This window comes from Colias philodice, chromosome 3, assembly GCF_061535455.1.
Source record: "Colias philodice isolate Cphi_HAF_F1 chromosome 3, ilColPhil1 Martin Lab GWU primary, whole genome shotgun sequence".
Lineage (NCBI taxonomy): Eukaryota > Metazoa > Arthropoda > Insecta > Lepidoptera > Pieridae > Colias > Colias philodice.
The window spans coordinates 12,777,621-12,794,108 of record NC_143088.1 but is presented as its reverse complement, the minus strand read 5'-3'; the positions used below and the strand labels follow the sequence as shown (position 1 = coordinate 12,794,108).

Genomic DNA, 16,488 nt, shown 5'->3' with positions numbered 1-16,488 from the left:
CTGACCGCCTCCTTGGTACAGTGGTTGACTTGTGAGCGTAGCACCGAGGGGTCCTGGGTTCGATTCCCGGCGGTGGAAAAAAATGTCTCGGTCTGGTAGGACACAGAAGGCTGATCACCTACTTGTCCCAAAAGAAAATCGATCAGTGAAACAGATGTATGAATAATGCATCTGCCCCTTACCCCTTGGGGACACGGGACTTCACTTTTTTTTTACTGCCAATTCTGAAAAATGAAAATCGATGTTGTTATTTGAATTTATGTGTTTTTAATTGATGCTACCTGTTAATTTTACGGGAGCAAAAGCTGTAAGTAGTATTTTATTTGGTTTTGAACACGAGAGCAGTCAAAAAAGTTTTTGAATTATTATATTATTGTGTATTTTATTATCTATATATTCCCTGGAACAAATAGTACCTACCTATTTATTATAAGTAAGTTTCATTTCCATTTCGACACATTGTTAAGTATTTAAAACTATAAGTACCTGTGTAATGAGACATTTAAACAATAACCGTGCTCAAAAACCTTTAGAAAATAAACGAAACCATACATATACCTAAATAGGTGTGAATATTTCCTACCCTTGCTATGATTTCCGTATGATATTAGCCCCATAAGCCTTTACAGCCCATATAATTTACTACCTTTGCTTTATAGTTTATTAAACTATACTCGGCTTATATTAACACGGTCGTAATTAAATATTGGACGAGGAATTAATGAGACATTTAAATTTATTGGTTACGAGAATTCAAATGCCTTAAGAAATTTAAAAAAAAAATTTAAACGCGATTTATTCGTCATATTATTTTACCCGACGTTTTGAACTGAATAAATAATTTTAGAATGAGATGCAGGTCTATTTTTGTGTATGTACGTATGTATTTGTATGTATATAATAATTAATATGGATGTATATATGTGTATTTTATTTATGTATTTTGAACTTTATAAACGCACCTCTTGCCCATTAACTTATACTCCCACTGTTTTTCGTTGACCACCAGGTTGTCTTGAAGAGATCGCTGTCTTAGCAATAAGACCGCCTGTTGTGCGTCAACTGTGTCTCTTTCTTTTATATATTTGCTTTTGTAATTTTTTCCTGGTGCACAATAAAGTATTTTGTTCGTTTGTTTATTAAAAAGTTTTTCTTAGTACGTTTAGCGCCCTTTTTGACTGAAAATACATAAACTAGTGCTTCTTTGCTGTTAGCTTAGTGCCTTTTCGAAAATTGAGTTGGCAGCACTGATTACAATACTGTGCTACTATCTTCTCTTATATATAAAAATGAATCGCAAAATGTGTTGGTAAGCGCATAACTCGAGAACGGCTGAACCGATTTTGATAATTCTTTTTTTATTATATTCCTTGAAGTACGAGGATGGTTTTTATGTAGAGAAAACTTAAATATGTACCACGGGCGAAGCCGGGGCGGACCGCTAGTCTACTATAATAGTAGATAATTTATAATTTTCGTCTCGAACCTACAACTACATGATGAGCCCACTGAACTACAACGACAAAAGGCTTTCTACACAAATATATTCAATGAATAGAACTGGAATGCGATTTACAAAACGAACAATTCAAGTTTTTCAGAATAAAGCGCTCCTTTGTGTCGCCTCTGTTGATTTATAGTGGAAACGTCTTTGCGTAAGATAGATCGTAGTGGTTTTAAGAAATTCTTATCCAGTAGCTGGTCCGAGCTGTCAGACTGACGCGTGAGATCTCTGTCCGACGCTATCGCTATATCTCTCATTATCTGCTCAAAAAAAAATCGCGTGACCCATCCCTACAAAAACGTTTGTTGAAAGAAAAGTATAGCTCAGATTACGAAAAAAAAATACTGTTAGATAGGTAATGAAATGAGGCATCATTAGAGTAGAAAATATATACTTCGAACTTACAATTTCATATTTAAAAAAAAATGATAATACTTAATTGTACTTTTTTTTGTTAGATTTTCTCGCAATTTAATTTTATTACGACAAATTTATGCGCTCGGCTTCATTTTTACTTATTTATTTTAAAACTAGACTATATTTCCTTTAAAATGAATGCATAATATATACAAATTATACAGGATATGTCTATTATTTTTACTAATAAAAATGACTCGGCACGCTATCCGGATCGTTACGTCCTTGGCCATTGTTACGTTTCAAATATTTTAAAATGTTGAATCTGCGTAAATATAAGAATGTAATAGATTTATATTAGTAATTACTTAATCTAGATAGTTTCTAGTACGTATATAACGTATCAAAATATAAAAATATAGTTTCAACAATTCGTAAACAACACCGAAACCCGCCATGTTTGGAACGCGCATTTTGACCTACATTATTTGTTAAAAATAAGAACTTTGGCTAATGAAATACTACAATACGTATATATCACTGTAAAGAGAATTTTATATAGAAAATTATAACATATAACACACAAAGGAAGAAGTAATAACATTCAAGTAATCACGCCATTTTTGCGCAGCGATATTTTGCTCGGCACGGTGAAAAAATGACGGCCTTTGAAACTGGTCTGTCATTAAAACAGGACGTCAAATTGTATGAACCTTTGTTCTAAAGTAGTCTCTGGTTCTCTCCAGATAATAAATGTGACAGCTGTGGCACAGATACTCAACCAAATTTGAATAGGGCAAGCTTTACGACAGGTATAATTTATGGGCACGGTTGTTACACGGACTGATAAGCATAAAATTTTTTTTGTAACCTGAGAGCCCCTTATTCTCAAGTGGTTATGCATATTTTATTTTCATATTGGGGAGGGACCTTTCATCTTTTTGAAATTCATACGAAACTAAGGATTGAAGATTACATAAACTTGGAAGAAAGGAATCCACAAATATATAGGTAATCTTGATTCCTATAGTCATCTTCTCTCCGGTTGCCTTTTTTTCGTTTAAATAAATTACACTTTCTATAGGTAAAATATTGCAAAGCTTATTTTTTCATTTCCTTATTAGTATTTAGAATAGGTAACTACGTTATTGTAATCAATGATGCCCTATAAATCAAAACAAATCTGTTAAGTTGTTCTTGTAATAAAAAATACAGCACATTTCCAATTCGTATTTTAGCCCAATATTCTAAGTGTCTCCGAACCTAGCCTTTCACTCACTAAAAAAACAAAGACATAAAATTTGGCGCACAAATCTACAGACATACCTACCAAAATATTACAGTATTTAGGGTGATGACATACTATTCTGCAAAATCGTTAATTAAAAAATATACGATAATATTTTACTTCAAAAGTAAAAATATTGAAGGCACACTATTCTATTACATAAATGTTATAATAAAATAAAAGCTATTCATAATACTTTTAATTCTTTACATGCCAGAACGGTTGCGCAGATACAGATGAAATTTTATACCGTTATAGTCTGGAATAACACAAAGGCTTCCTAATATGCGAGTAAAACCGTATTTCAGAGCTAGTTATTGTATAATGCTTCTAACTACAGCGGTAGTAATGGGAAAAACCACAAGGCTAAAAGAGTGAATTAATTTGCAATTAAAAATCTTCGGTATATCTAATTAACAATGCTGTTTCAAATCCATTAAAATTATTAAACTCCCTAAATATAATCATGTACACCTTTCAACAAAACACCAAAAAACACAAGGTAATTTCGGAGACCCCTAAATATAAAATCCTTCGGCAAAATAACAAAGCATCACGCGCAGTGCACATTAATACAACCAGCCAAAAGTTGCCAATATCCTAAAAGTGCTATCTATCCAGACAACACATAAAATTCGCCGCACGCTGCCAGCGACGCTCACACCTAATTACACCTATGCGGTTTAGGCTGTTTATATACGGGGCAACTATGTCAAATTATTTTAGTGGAAAGATAATTTGCAAACAATGAATAACGAAATTAAAACTTATTTTTTATTACAGTAAATGGTAAGTAATTCCAAAAATAAACGGAGTTGTGATTTTAGGATATAGAAGTTATCTTTGAATATTGTAAATCTATACATATAATAAATCTGTAGAAGGGTCAATTCTGTACATTGAAAATATTGAAAAAATAAATAGCAGGGGGTGTTACTGGATCGATACCAAACCCAAATATGTGATTAAAAAAATTTTTGTCTGTCTGTCTGTCTGTCTGTCTGTCTGTCTGTCTGTATGTGAAGACATCACGTGAAAACTAACGGTTCGATTCGATGAAACTTGGTATAATTATACCTTATTATCCTGGGCGTATAATAGGATACTTTTTATCCTGGAAAAATACGTAAAAAAAAATTAATCTTAATTTTTCAGTTTTATCCATAGACGTTGTTCTGTAGAACAGCGAACACACGTTGCGTATTATTAAAGGTCTAGCCGTATTTGGGTCCGACAGATATTTATAAGATGTCATTGTCAGAGTTACTCAAAATGGAGAAATAAACCATCCACGCGAAGACCGACATCCGCGCGGACGGAGTCGCGGGCGGAAGCTAGTTATGAATATTTTTATAGCTATAGATACTATTTCAATGAAGAATAATAGGTATACGATCCGGAGCTAAGTGATTTAATTAATGTGAACAAAACAAAGGCTCTTCTGTTTTTATGCAAAAGAGTAAGACATCCATCGTTACAAACTTTCGCATGTCTACATTATTTTACTCAAAAACTACGTGACCGATTATATAAATTATTGTACATACACAAAGCTACATAATTCTTTAGTAACATACAGTATATTTTACATCAAAGACAAAGACAGGACGTGCATCTTGTTGCTCTATAAACCTCTTCCCAATATATTAGTTGCTCAGTTAGCAAGTCGCCTGTATTGTATCGTGATGCAGCAGTTTCTGTTACACTTGCAACTCCGAGACAATTCGCGCTAATAACTTCGTGCAAGGAGTTTCCATGTAAATAAACGGGATATTTTGTCTTCACAGCTCTTAGACGTAATTATTTTATGTTCTAACCACTTGTAAACGCTGTTTCTTTTTTATTTTCTTTGTTTATAAATAAAATAATAAAGTGCATTGAAATATGTATAACGGTTTTCGTCGCGCCAATATAAAAATATACGTAAATATATTTCTCGATATGAAAGTGGACTGTATTTTGATCTACGTGGTGTTCCCGATCCCCGCGAGAGATCGGAGAGAACTCGACTGACATTAGCGACATATTACGTCGCGTTCACGTCTAATACGACGTTAGCGCTAAATAGCGCGCGGTGATTGGTTGTGCTCGTATGTAGGGAAGGATGAAGGAATACACCACAATAATAAACGTTTAATTTCTACATTTACTATTTTAATGATATTGGCGTTACCAGGTTTTATAGCTTTAAAGCTTCTTGAGAGCTTTCATTTCCCAACAGTTCAATTTCAGTTAAATAAATTTAAAAATTAGTTAACATTTGAACAATGAACCAAGATCATCCAGATAATATCACATTACAATACAAATTAATACAGTAGGTGAAGATAGTTCAAAAATTTATTCTGCATATTAACTGCAGAATAAATGTTTTAACTATCTTAAAAACATAATAATTTATCTAAGGCTCTACAGGCTCTACAGGGTTTTAAATTAAAACAAGACGCAATAAACTACTTAATTTCAACAGAAATATAACTTTCTTATTAATTGACCTTGCGCAATTTTTAAATAACATAACCTAAATGCTACCCAATTTAGCTAAACTCCTCAGAATTTCTCGAAGCATCTTTAAAATATTAATGTTTGTATTAATTATGACCTATTTAAATTATAACAGCCATTTATTCTTCACTTAACCACGAATTCTTGAGAAATTTGAAAATGTTTTGAATGCAGAAAATCTTAACATTCCGTGAACATTGAATTAATGTTGCGCTATCTTGGAAGGCACTTTAAAAATAAAGCATTGGGTACACTGGATGACAGTTTTACGACAATTCTTGGTTGGAGGTACACTTGCACAATTTTTCATGTGTGAATATTTTGACACATTTCATATAGTCTTCTTTCTTTATATATAAAAATGAATCGCAAAATGTGTTGGTAAGCGCATAACTCGAGAACGGCTGAACCGATTTCGATAATTTTTTTTTTATTATATTCCTTGAAGTACGAGGATGGTTCTTATGTAGAGAAAACGTAAACATGTACCACGGGCGAAGCCGGGGCGGACCGCTAGTTTCATATAGAATTGTCCCTAGCCGAAGCTGTTATGAATATGATAAAATGAATGAAATTGTATTGTGCAATGTGCATATTTTTAACGTGTGTCTTGCGTGTTAGACTAATCAAAGCTGCAAGATAAAACAAATAAAATTTTATAGTACCTACTTGTACTAAATTATAAACTACCGAAAAAAATGTTTTCCCATAAATACACACAAATCATAATAGCTACATAGATAGACAGATACATATAAAAGCCCAGTGGTATATTTTACTTTCCCAATACGTCTTGGCTGATAAAGAAATTGATACTTACGACTTCGTTCAAGTAATAAAGTAAAAATTGTAGTACAATTTTCAGTAAAAGTTTCATAAAAATCCTCCAAACAATTTATTTTACCTTAACAAGAACTTAAATTTTATTTATCTCCATATTAAATAAATTATAGGTCCCATTGTACCCTCAACTTTATTCAAAACGAAGGCACTGAAAGTAACGTTAGATGTAAAGGAGACTTTCATTATTCCGAGTGCAATACTAGTCTTATTTTATAGTTAAATGTGTGCTGAATTTAATTTTCGCAAGGGGAACTATTTTATGACCTAATTTTTACGTATTCTGTTATTTACTGTTTAAGTGAATGTGACTCTATTTTAGAACGTAATTTGTAGTAGACAAGTTAGAATCTTATTGTTATTAGATTTCGAATAACGGACTTTGTCTACTCTCGAAAGGAATATTTTTCCACTTTTTGCAACACATTTTAGTGATGATTATTTAAGCTATTGCATAGCTTCTATCGCGGGCCTTGAGCGCGGGGACCGAATCCAGAAATTCCGTAACGAAAAACCTCACGCTCCCCACTCCTACGGGCGTGGAGGTGTGGCTTGAAGGCACGCTATGCAATAGCTTTACCGCGGCAGTCCCCGAGTGCCACACGTCTTTTTTTTTCTTCTATTAGAAGCGTGATAATAAAAATTATAGCCGATACCTACACTTTGATCGAAATTCAACCCTTTAATTCCTGATTTAAGCAGGTTCAAACAAACAAATAAACTCCAATGTAATAAAATTTATAAATTTAATTGTCTAGTTTTCTAGAAAAGACCGAATGGATAAAGATTTCACTTTTTGAGTGGTTTCTTTTATATTATTTAGGTACGTCGAAACGGCACACATAAAATGAAACAGAAATGGAATGAAATATTATTTATGCTATGTACGTATGTACCTACAAAGTCCACGAAAAACATAAAGCGGTATATAAATGAGTGGCGAAGTGGTTTTGCGAAGAGAATTTATTATTAAACCGTTTGTGTTCCTTCACGGTGTGTTGAACACGAGTTACTGCCGGATGCAAGCGTAAACGGTTATTTGTTTCTTTTATTTATTAATCTAAGAGGAATAAGGGCTTATTGCTTAGCTATGGAGATAGTGTAGTGTGATTAAACCAAAATTTTCATTAGATATAGTCGATGTTACCATCGAATAAAATCATTAAGTCAAGTTGCGGGGGAAAGGGAATTACAATGTTAATTATAATATAATACTAATGTATTAAACTACGATTACATACAGTAAGTATGTTGACTGCCTCCTTGGTATAGTGGTTGACGCGTGAGCCTAACACCGAGGGGTCCTGGGTTCGATTCCCGGTGGAGATGAAGAAAAAAAAATGTCTCGGTCTGGCAGGACACAGAAGGCTGATCCTAAAGAACTTGTCCCTAAAGAAAATCGATCAGTGAAACAGATGTATAATCTGCCCCTTACCCCACTTGGGGACATGGGACTTCACTCAAATACAATAAATATTTCAAATTGAAATTCAGATAAACAATATGGGATAGTTGGAAGTGTTTATTTTATTTTCTTCAACAATTTTTTTAGTAATTTCAGAGCACCCACGCAGCACGCACCCTGTGGCCTATACATCCATGACGTTATCCATTAAAAACACTATTGAAAAACTTTCTCTTCCAGCAATCTTGAATGTACACAATATGCAATAAAGAGATGTCAGGAACACATTCTTCATTTCACCCTAGAAGCAATAAAATCCGTCCATAAAAAAACTGATAAAAATCGATACTACTAAATAATTCGTATTACGTTTGAACGTAAATTAGGATGGAACCTTAACATAAAACAAAGTTTCTTCATCCTTATTCCACAGGCGGGATCGAACTCAGTAATAACAGATAAATGCTTCACAAAACGCACTTTATTATTCATATCACGTTACATTTGAATCGTTGCTAAGATATATGGCAGTCCTATGGAAACGATATCCAGTTATCGAATATCGGGCGACTCTGGTGATCTTTAGTTTTGGATTAACTGTTCCAGTGGTAAGGAGTCGCCTTAAGTTTAAATGTTATTAAAGGTAAGGTAGCTGTGTTCATATTATGGGCAGTTTTAAGTTATTTTAAGAGCTTTTACCTTTAACCACATTGTTGCCTGAAGTAAATAAATACAATAAAGAAACACATATAGGTACCGCAGAATGTGGATTAGAAATAGGTACAATTTTGAAGAAAGATATTGTCAGTAGATACTATTACACTGTAAGTCGGTAGTGTGAGCGAAGCCGCGAGAATAATGCTAGTATAATATAAAGTACAGTTGGCAGAGCCATCCCATTTGTTCAAAAGATAAGCAAATTGACCTGAATATTGATTAAATACCCCCATCAATAATCATCATATTCCTTTAGAATATGATGATTATTGATGGGGGTGTTATGGTCAAAAGTACCATCTTCTACCAACTTGACACACAATTTTCCTTTGAGTTTCGAACCCACGACCTCTGGGTTAAAATCTCAGTTGCTATTAACCAAAGAACCAGCGAAGAAATAACAAAGTTTAAAAACTTCACAGACTTCATACAACTACCAACAAAACTATTTTATTCAATCACAACCAAGTTAACGTTACAAAGGTTTATTAATATAAAGATTAAAGTGATAATTAATTCAACTACGTCGCCCTTAGACACAAAGGCTATATTTTAAAGCGTTTTTATTTAAATAATTTTTGCAAGCCTTACCGCCGTACCCAATATACATAATATTAAAGTTCGTTTTACACTGAGCGTATAATTTACCGCTGGTTTTATGTAGCTTCCGAGTGAACCCTGAAAACGTTATTAGACTAAGAGCTTTAAACATATTCAAATGTACATATTTAAGAAAATATATATACAAAGTAAACTATATTATGTAATACTTGTGAAAAACTAAACACAATAATTAAACACTAATACTTAATGTTGATTTGACGTTATGAAGGAAAATTAAGCTTTTAACTTTTTCACGTTATAAAAATTTACTAAAGTATTATTATATAATTATCTATTGTGATAATAATTTTTAACAAAAAAGTAACCTAACTGAATTTATATTTTTGGTTTTATGGCATTCAAATGCTTTATAAATATAAATTTATAAAGAATAGAAAAAATTCGATCACGAGGCGGGACTCGAACCCGCATCCTTCGCGCCATTCCGGGGCGGATGCCTGACCAACTCAGCCACTCGTGACCCGCCAGAGCAATCGAATTTATTCTATTCCTTCAGTTTTATGTGTCTGAAAAATTTCGTTCGTTCTCGTGATCGAATTTTTTCTATTCTTTATAAATTTATAAGTAACCTAACTGTTTGTCAAAAATAAATGAAAAGAAGAAGTAAATTGGATTAGGACCACACGGAAGGAACCAACTTTCAAATACAATTCATCAGGTAAAAAACCTCAAAAAAGTACAGTCAAATTAAGAACCTTCTCCTTTTTGAAGTCTGTTGAAAAACAAAATATTATAATAATGATAAATATGTTTTATTTGTTAGTTATTCATCTCTTACGCTACAGCCAGAGGCCCCGCAATATTTAATTTCATGCGTTTCATTGCAATGGGCTCACTGTTCAACCTTTAGCGATTCCGGTGACTTATGACTTTTTATATTATTCCTTTTCTATATTATAGTTATTAAATCAAATCAAATCATTTATTTATTTCTCCTCACAATTCCCAATCACATAAATTAATCTACACGCCTACAAAATAATACCATGCATTCGACGTTTACTACAAGGTAGAGACAGTCAAATCTATAAACTTCATTCTCCAAAGTTTCCCTTTTAAAGGCTATACAACCAATTCTTAGAATATAGGTGCCAAAAGAACAAACATCAAATGGCACTGACTAGCGTAAACAACCGACCGTTAGCTCCAAATTGCATGCATTTATCATTTAGCTGGCGGATGATTGATTGCATTCATTTTGATTTGAATTTAGATTGGCTACATTTCTGGATAGCTTTGGCATTCTCGAGGCTGGTATTCTGTCCCGTGTGGGGCATTCTGGGTTCTTTAGACAGTCAATGTTTCGCGATTATAAAAAGTACGTTTCTTCATTCTTGATTGAGTTGAAATTTTGCGTCGCCACTGGTTACAATCTCAATGAAAAACAGAAACTGCAAAATAAGAAAGTAGGTACATCATACTAATGTAAAATACAGATGTCCTGAGTAGGTGACTTTTTTATTGTCAACAGGGAAGCGCTTGATCTTAAGTTAAGATGTGGTCTAAGATGGTACGTGCTTTCCTAGAAGGTTCACTCTACGCTTAAAGACCCGCATATTGTACTCGTCGGGGAACACAGAAGCATGTTCCAGCCCTTGCAGTTCGGATAAGGACTGTGGAATCGAGACGCTTTTCATAGATGGGGAGACCAGGAGGGTCTCCCCATTCCATACAGCAAATGATGGATATAAGACAATATTATATTTATTATGTACATAAAATAGAACAAGAAAACACTATATTTTATCTACAATTTTCCGTTCATAGTGAATACAAAGAATTTGATAAATTCCGCAGCAATAAATTATACCGAATTAAATTCACGTTTCGCCAAAATAATATAACAAAAACTCCCTTTGTCTGTCTGTTAAACGAAATTCTTGCGTATGACGTAGCACCCACCTGGGAAATATTCACTAAACACAAAATTGAATTCTAAAAGAGATATGAAATATGAATTATGTTTTATTCATTTTCTATCATTTTAATGCTATTAATATTTAAATAGTGAAGATTTGAGGTGACATTTAAATGGCTGAAAAGGTAAAAATAATATAATATTAAAAAGAAAAGGTCAGCAACGATTGCTACCTACGACTGAAACATAAGACCACGGACATGTATCAAGATAGACTAAGCGAGTGTATGTACTTCCCGTGTCCAAACTACGTTATTGAAACTTACTTGACGCTGGCCTACACTCAGTCCGCGCTTGCAGTTCGCCAAGGAAAGACGTGAAGCTGAATAAAGTAAAATGCCGAATTGCGCCGTTATAAACTGTAGAAACTCCACAGCTGTGAGTGGCCAAGTTAGCAGAGATGTTTCCTTCCACCGGTAAGTAATTTTCTAATCAGAATATGCACTATTTATTTTAAAATCAAATAAAGAATATTTGTGGAAAACGATCGTGACAAACACGGATACCAAATCATACGAAATGATTCGGAATACATTGCGGCTTTTACTTGGCACGGTAAAGATCGCGTCGTATGATAACAAGCAATGAATAGCGTCTTCTCATTTTTCTGTTCTCATTTTTCTGTCCAATTTTGTGGTTAGTGATGTTCATTTGATGCAACAGTTCTCGATTCTAATCGATTTTATAATCGAACAGAAAAATGATAATTTGTAGGAGCAATTTTTCAGAAAAAAAGGCATAGATTTTTTTTGTCATTTAATACGACTTGACCTAGAACTTTTAAGTATTTTAATACAAAGGTACTAAAAATAAATATTACGACATGGACGCCATTAGTTAAAGTGTCATCTTGGGAGTTTTTTAAGAAAAATCCTTATTGCTTAGACTATGTTTGTTTTTTCAGTTTTCCAAGTAACCCGAACATAAAAGGAAAATGGATCGATGCAACGGGACATAAAGATTGATTGATTGACAGTTTCATTACTTTCTTTCGATGGCCTCTCTAGTACGTAGTACATGGTAACTCAATGGGCATATGTAAGAAAAAGCTAAAACACATTAGTTTACTTGTTAGAATATTAAAAGGTTTATAACTTTATTTTATCATCCCTCTGTCTATGGTAATTATCATTTTTCTGTCTTGAATCGATTTAGTAATCGATTACGATTCATTTATTTGACTACCTCTTAGACATAGATCTAGTTTGATCTGATTTCTTTCGATTTACTTCGATGGGATAGGACGATACTAGAATCGCCGCGCGAGTGGCGGCCTAATCGATTTAGCGTAAAATGAAATTAACATCACTAAAAAGCGCTCGTGACGTCATAACGCGTCAAGGTCAGTACAAAAAATATGACACGCTTGGTTTTCATACAGATCGCGGTACTTGCGTTGTCTACTTAAATATACATGTCTGTGCATAAGACTTTATTTATACTTAAGTCTTTTATTTATAAGTTTTAAATAGCAAGTCGTTATCGCTGTTACACTTTCACGACTGAATCTAAATTAAAAATTAGCTTATCATAATTAGATAAATGTCATTAACTTAAATCAAACTGAAACATTTAGTCGAACACAAACTATCAGATCATCTAGAAGCACTCTTAAATCTTAAACATTTAGTTCAGAAAGCACTTTGTGTCATCACACAGTCAATAATTCATCATCATCAACCCATACTTGTTCACACAGCATGTTTCTATGAAGGCTTAGGGCATAATCCTTTACTTCTTAGACATGTCGTTTCCCCGCCATGTAGATCTTCACGGTTTGGAGCTGTGAACAAAATATATTATAGGTATTTATTTTAAGCTCTATGTTTGTACACAATTTAATAGATTTTAGTTTATATTTCAAGTTTTACATAATTTTGACTTAAAGAATAGGGGTGAAAATAATATGCAATTAAATTTATTAAATAAATTTAACGCACATAGACTATTAATAGATTCATTCTTTATCCGAACCGCGAGGCACTGGAACATGCTTCCTGAGTCTGTGTTCCCCGATGAGTACAATATGAGGTCTTCAAGCGTAGAGTGAACAGGTACCTTCTAGGGAAGCGCGTTCCATCTTAGACCACATCTCAGCTTAACATCAGGCGAGATTGTGGTCAAGCGCTTCCCTATTACCAATAAAAAAAAAAGTCTCGAACTTCCAACGATTTCATGAAATTCAAAGAACCACTGAGATACTGCGATTTCTACATAGCACAAAAGAGACATATTTTCCATCCAGGATAATCTTAAAAGATAATATTATGTAGTGTGTAACGTATCATGTATGTTTTGTATGTGTGCGTCATACTATATAGTCCTAAGGTTCTACAGTTTAAGAGCAGTTGTGCACTTGTAATAGCAGTTGAATACATTATTATACACCCTACAGTCTAGTAAAGTGTTTCATTACCACAAGCCATTGCATGGCGACCCTGCCAGTGCTGCCTCGCGGCAGTACTGAGCTATGGATCATTTTTGAAAAATAATATTTTAAAAGTTAAAATTTAAACAAATAATTTTTATGCGTATTCGCAAATCGCATTGTACCGGATAGAAAATTTATCAATATAATAAAAAAATCGACGAACGTGAATATGGAAATTAAGAACAGAATTTATTTGACGAAGAAAGTTTTTTTTAAAACAAAAAAAATACTATGGAGATTTGGAATATCATCTATTTATGAAAAATTGTGAAATAAAATTGGAGATTTGGAAGGATGCAGCTGGAGCCGGGAGATCAGCCAGTGTGAATAGCAGACATTTTCCCAAATTGACCAGAATCCTGAATGTCCCGAAATTCAAGAGTGACGACGGAATACAAGTTTAATTTCGTGAAAAAAAAGCTAAAAGTGAAATTTAAAGTTCAAGCAGTGTATTTTACATTAATGTAAGGTAACTAATTATTTTAGTTAAAAGATTTTTTTTTTTTTTTTTGTCAAAAACCATTATTATGTTATAATTATTTATTATACATAAATTTAGCTATGCTATGTATAATCAAAGTACTTAGTAACAGATAATTCTATTAGTTCATTGTTTGTTTTATAAAGCGCTACCAAATAGGGAAATGGTATGCAGCGTCTGTAATTTCGTCTCATATTTCGTGCTACCATGTAGGTAACTAGGTAGTCACAATGCATCGTTCTGTGCATTTTATAAAATGTTCGTAATGAAATACGATCTTGTCAATTCAATTGAGTGTGAAACTTTATTTTTTTACTTAACATTTTGGATTCGGAGGGTCACACTAATTTCATAAATAATGATTGTAATGAAACTTATATTTCAATATTTAAAACATGATTTAAAGAGACTAAAGTAAAAGTCCTTATTAAAGTTCTTATTTGATTAAATGAATTACCATGATAAATATCTAATGATATTTGTGAATAATAGACGAAGAGAAAAAGTAAATATTTGTCGTTGTATGAGTACAAAAAAAAAAAAATTACTCATATTGTTTTTTTTATGTTAGGGTATAGATGGAATCTTAGCTTGATCACCTAAGTTTTTCTTTTATATTCCTATCAAAAATTAAATAATGTGACATTTAATTACTCGAAGAAATAAGAATTAATATTGTATGAAAAATAAAAATAAATTAATATGTAAGCCTGAGAGCTACAATTGAAAAGTGAAATGATATGATTTATTGTTAGAAACAAGGTACACCAGGATACAAGACAGGCATGAATCCTTGTAATTCTGATCATGATTAGGTCGAGCTACCACTCGTGAAGATAACTTGGACACACGGTATGAATAAAGGTATAAAATATATGATAATATAATGATGTGTTAAAAGAACTGCCTGAATTAATGTTAATGTTATAAATAAATAAATATATTTCTTGTATCTTGAATTATTGAATATAATAAGATGTATAATATAAGACACGACGGTGTTATTAATTATAATTATGAGGGAAGATTAGGTACCCTAAATGAAATTGTGTATCTTGATATTGTTGTACGTATGAGGAAGTACATAAAGAATAAAATATATGAAGAAAATTGAATACAGATAATGAATATTATGTCGTTTCTAAGTATGATGTGTAAACTGTAAGCACATAAATAAACGTATTCTATGAGGTTATATTGTAAGATTTATTGAAAGATAATTATTATTTTACTCGGATATGACTATTAATTAATTACGGACTGTGACATTTTTAAATACGGATATGACGATAAAATATTTTCTAATATTGTATAATTTTTCCATTATTTTCGTACATGAGAAGTTAATTAAAATTATTTGTTTTAATCTATTGGTATTAGTTACTATGTAGTGTGTAAGCCAATGTGTAATCGTGTAGAATGTTCTTTTTTGGAGTTTTAAAAATAAGTACTTAGTAATAGGTTGAAATCCATGCTATTGTTTTAATTTTAATTTTGATTTTATTTACTCGTTTATATGATAAGTATTATATGTAACCACAAAAACGTAGAAAAAATATTTTGCATTATATTCAGCTAAAAAAAATATTAATTACTATTTTTTTTATTATTTTCTATGAGGGGAGATGTAGTGTGTAACGTATCATGTATGTTTTGTATGTGTGCGTCATACTATATAGTCCTAAGGTTCTACAGTTTAAGAGCAGTTGTGCACTTGTAATAGCAGTTGAATACATTATTATACACCCTACAGTCTAATAAAGTGTTTTATTACCACCAAGTCATTGCAATTATTTGACGGGAACGTTTTGTTTTACGAAAGATCAGCTTGCCTCAGTAACGAGTGTCAATATAAATATTTGTAACTTGTTAGCGGTGCGGTTGTATTATTGGCTTATATATCCCGGATTTGCTTTTGAATATATAGTTTAGTACTAATTTGAAAAGAGCTTTATTTAGTTCTGGTTCTACCTGCTACATTGGTTGCATAAGATGAATTCTTCTTTTTAAAAACTATCGTGACAATATAACATCATTGCTATAGTTATATCTTGTATTTTTTTATCTATATGTGTTTACAATCATAATACATATTATAAAACATCATAGGAATAACTATACTAGACAAGCTGCTCCGCGCGGTTTTACCCCAGTGGTTCCACTCCTGTTGGTCGTAGCGTCATGATATTATATAGCCTATATATAGGCTTCCTCGATAAATGAGCTATCTAACACCGAAATAATTTTTCAAATCGGACCAGCAGTCCCCGAGATTAGCGCGTTCAAACAAACAAACTCTTCGGCTTTATAATATTAGTATAGATAATAATAGTCCTATTAGCTAATATTAGGCGATGCCGTGACCAACTTCGAATTGAAAATAACTTACTGCTTTGGAGATACACATTATAGAAACGT

At 32.5% G+C, this 16,488-nt stretch overlaps 1 long non-coding RNA gene across 1 annotated transcript in view; it reads left to right on the top strand.

Moving 5' to 3' along the window:
* LOC149490081 (uncharacterized) overlaps positions 1 to 15,602 on the top strand; it is a 417,590-nt gene extending 401,988 nt beyond the window's left edge. The window contains exon 2 of the long non-coding RNA XR_016318388.1: positions 13,524 to 15,602. This is a non-coding gene — a long non-coding RNA (uncharacterized LOC149490081). The remainder of the gene's footprint in view (positions 1 to 13,523) is intronic.
* The last annotated feature ends 886 nt before the right edge of the window (positions 15,603 to 16,488 follow it).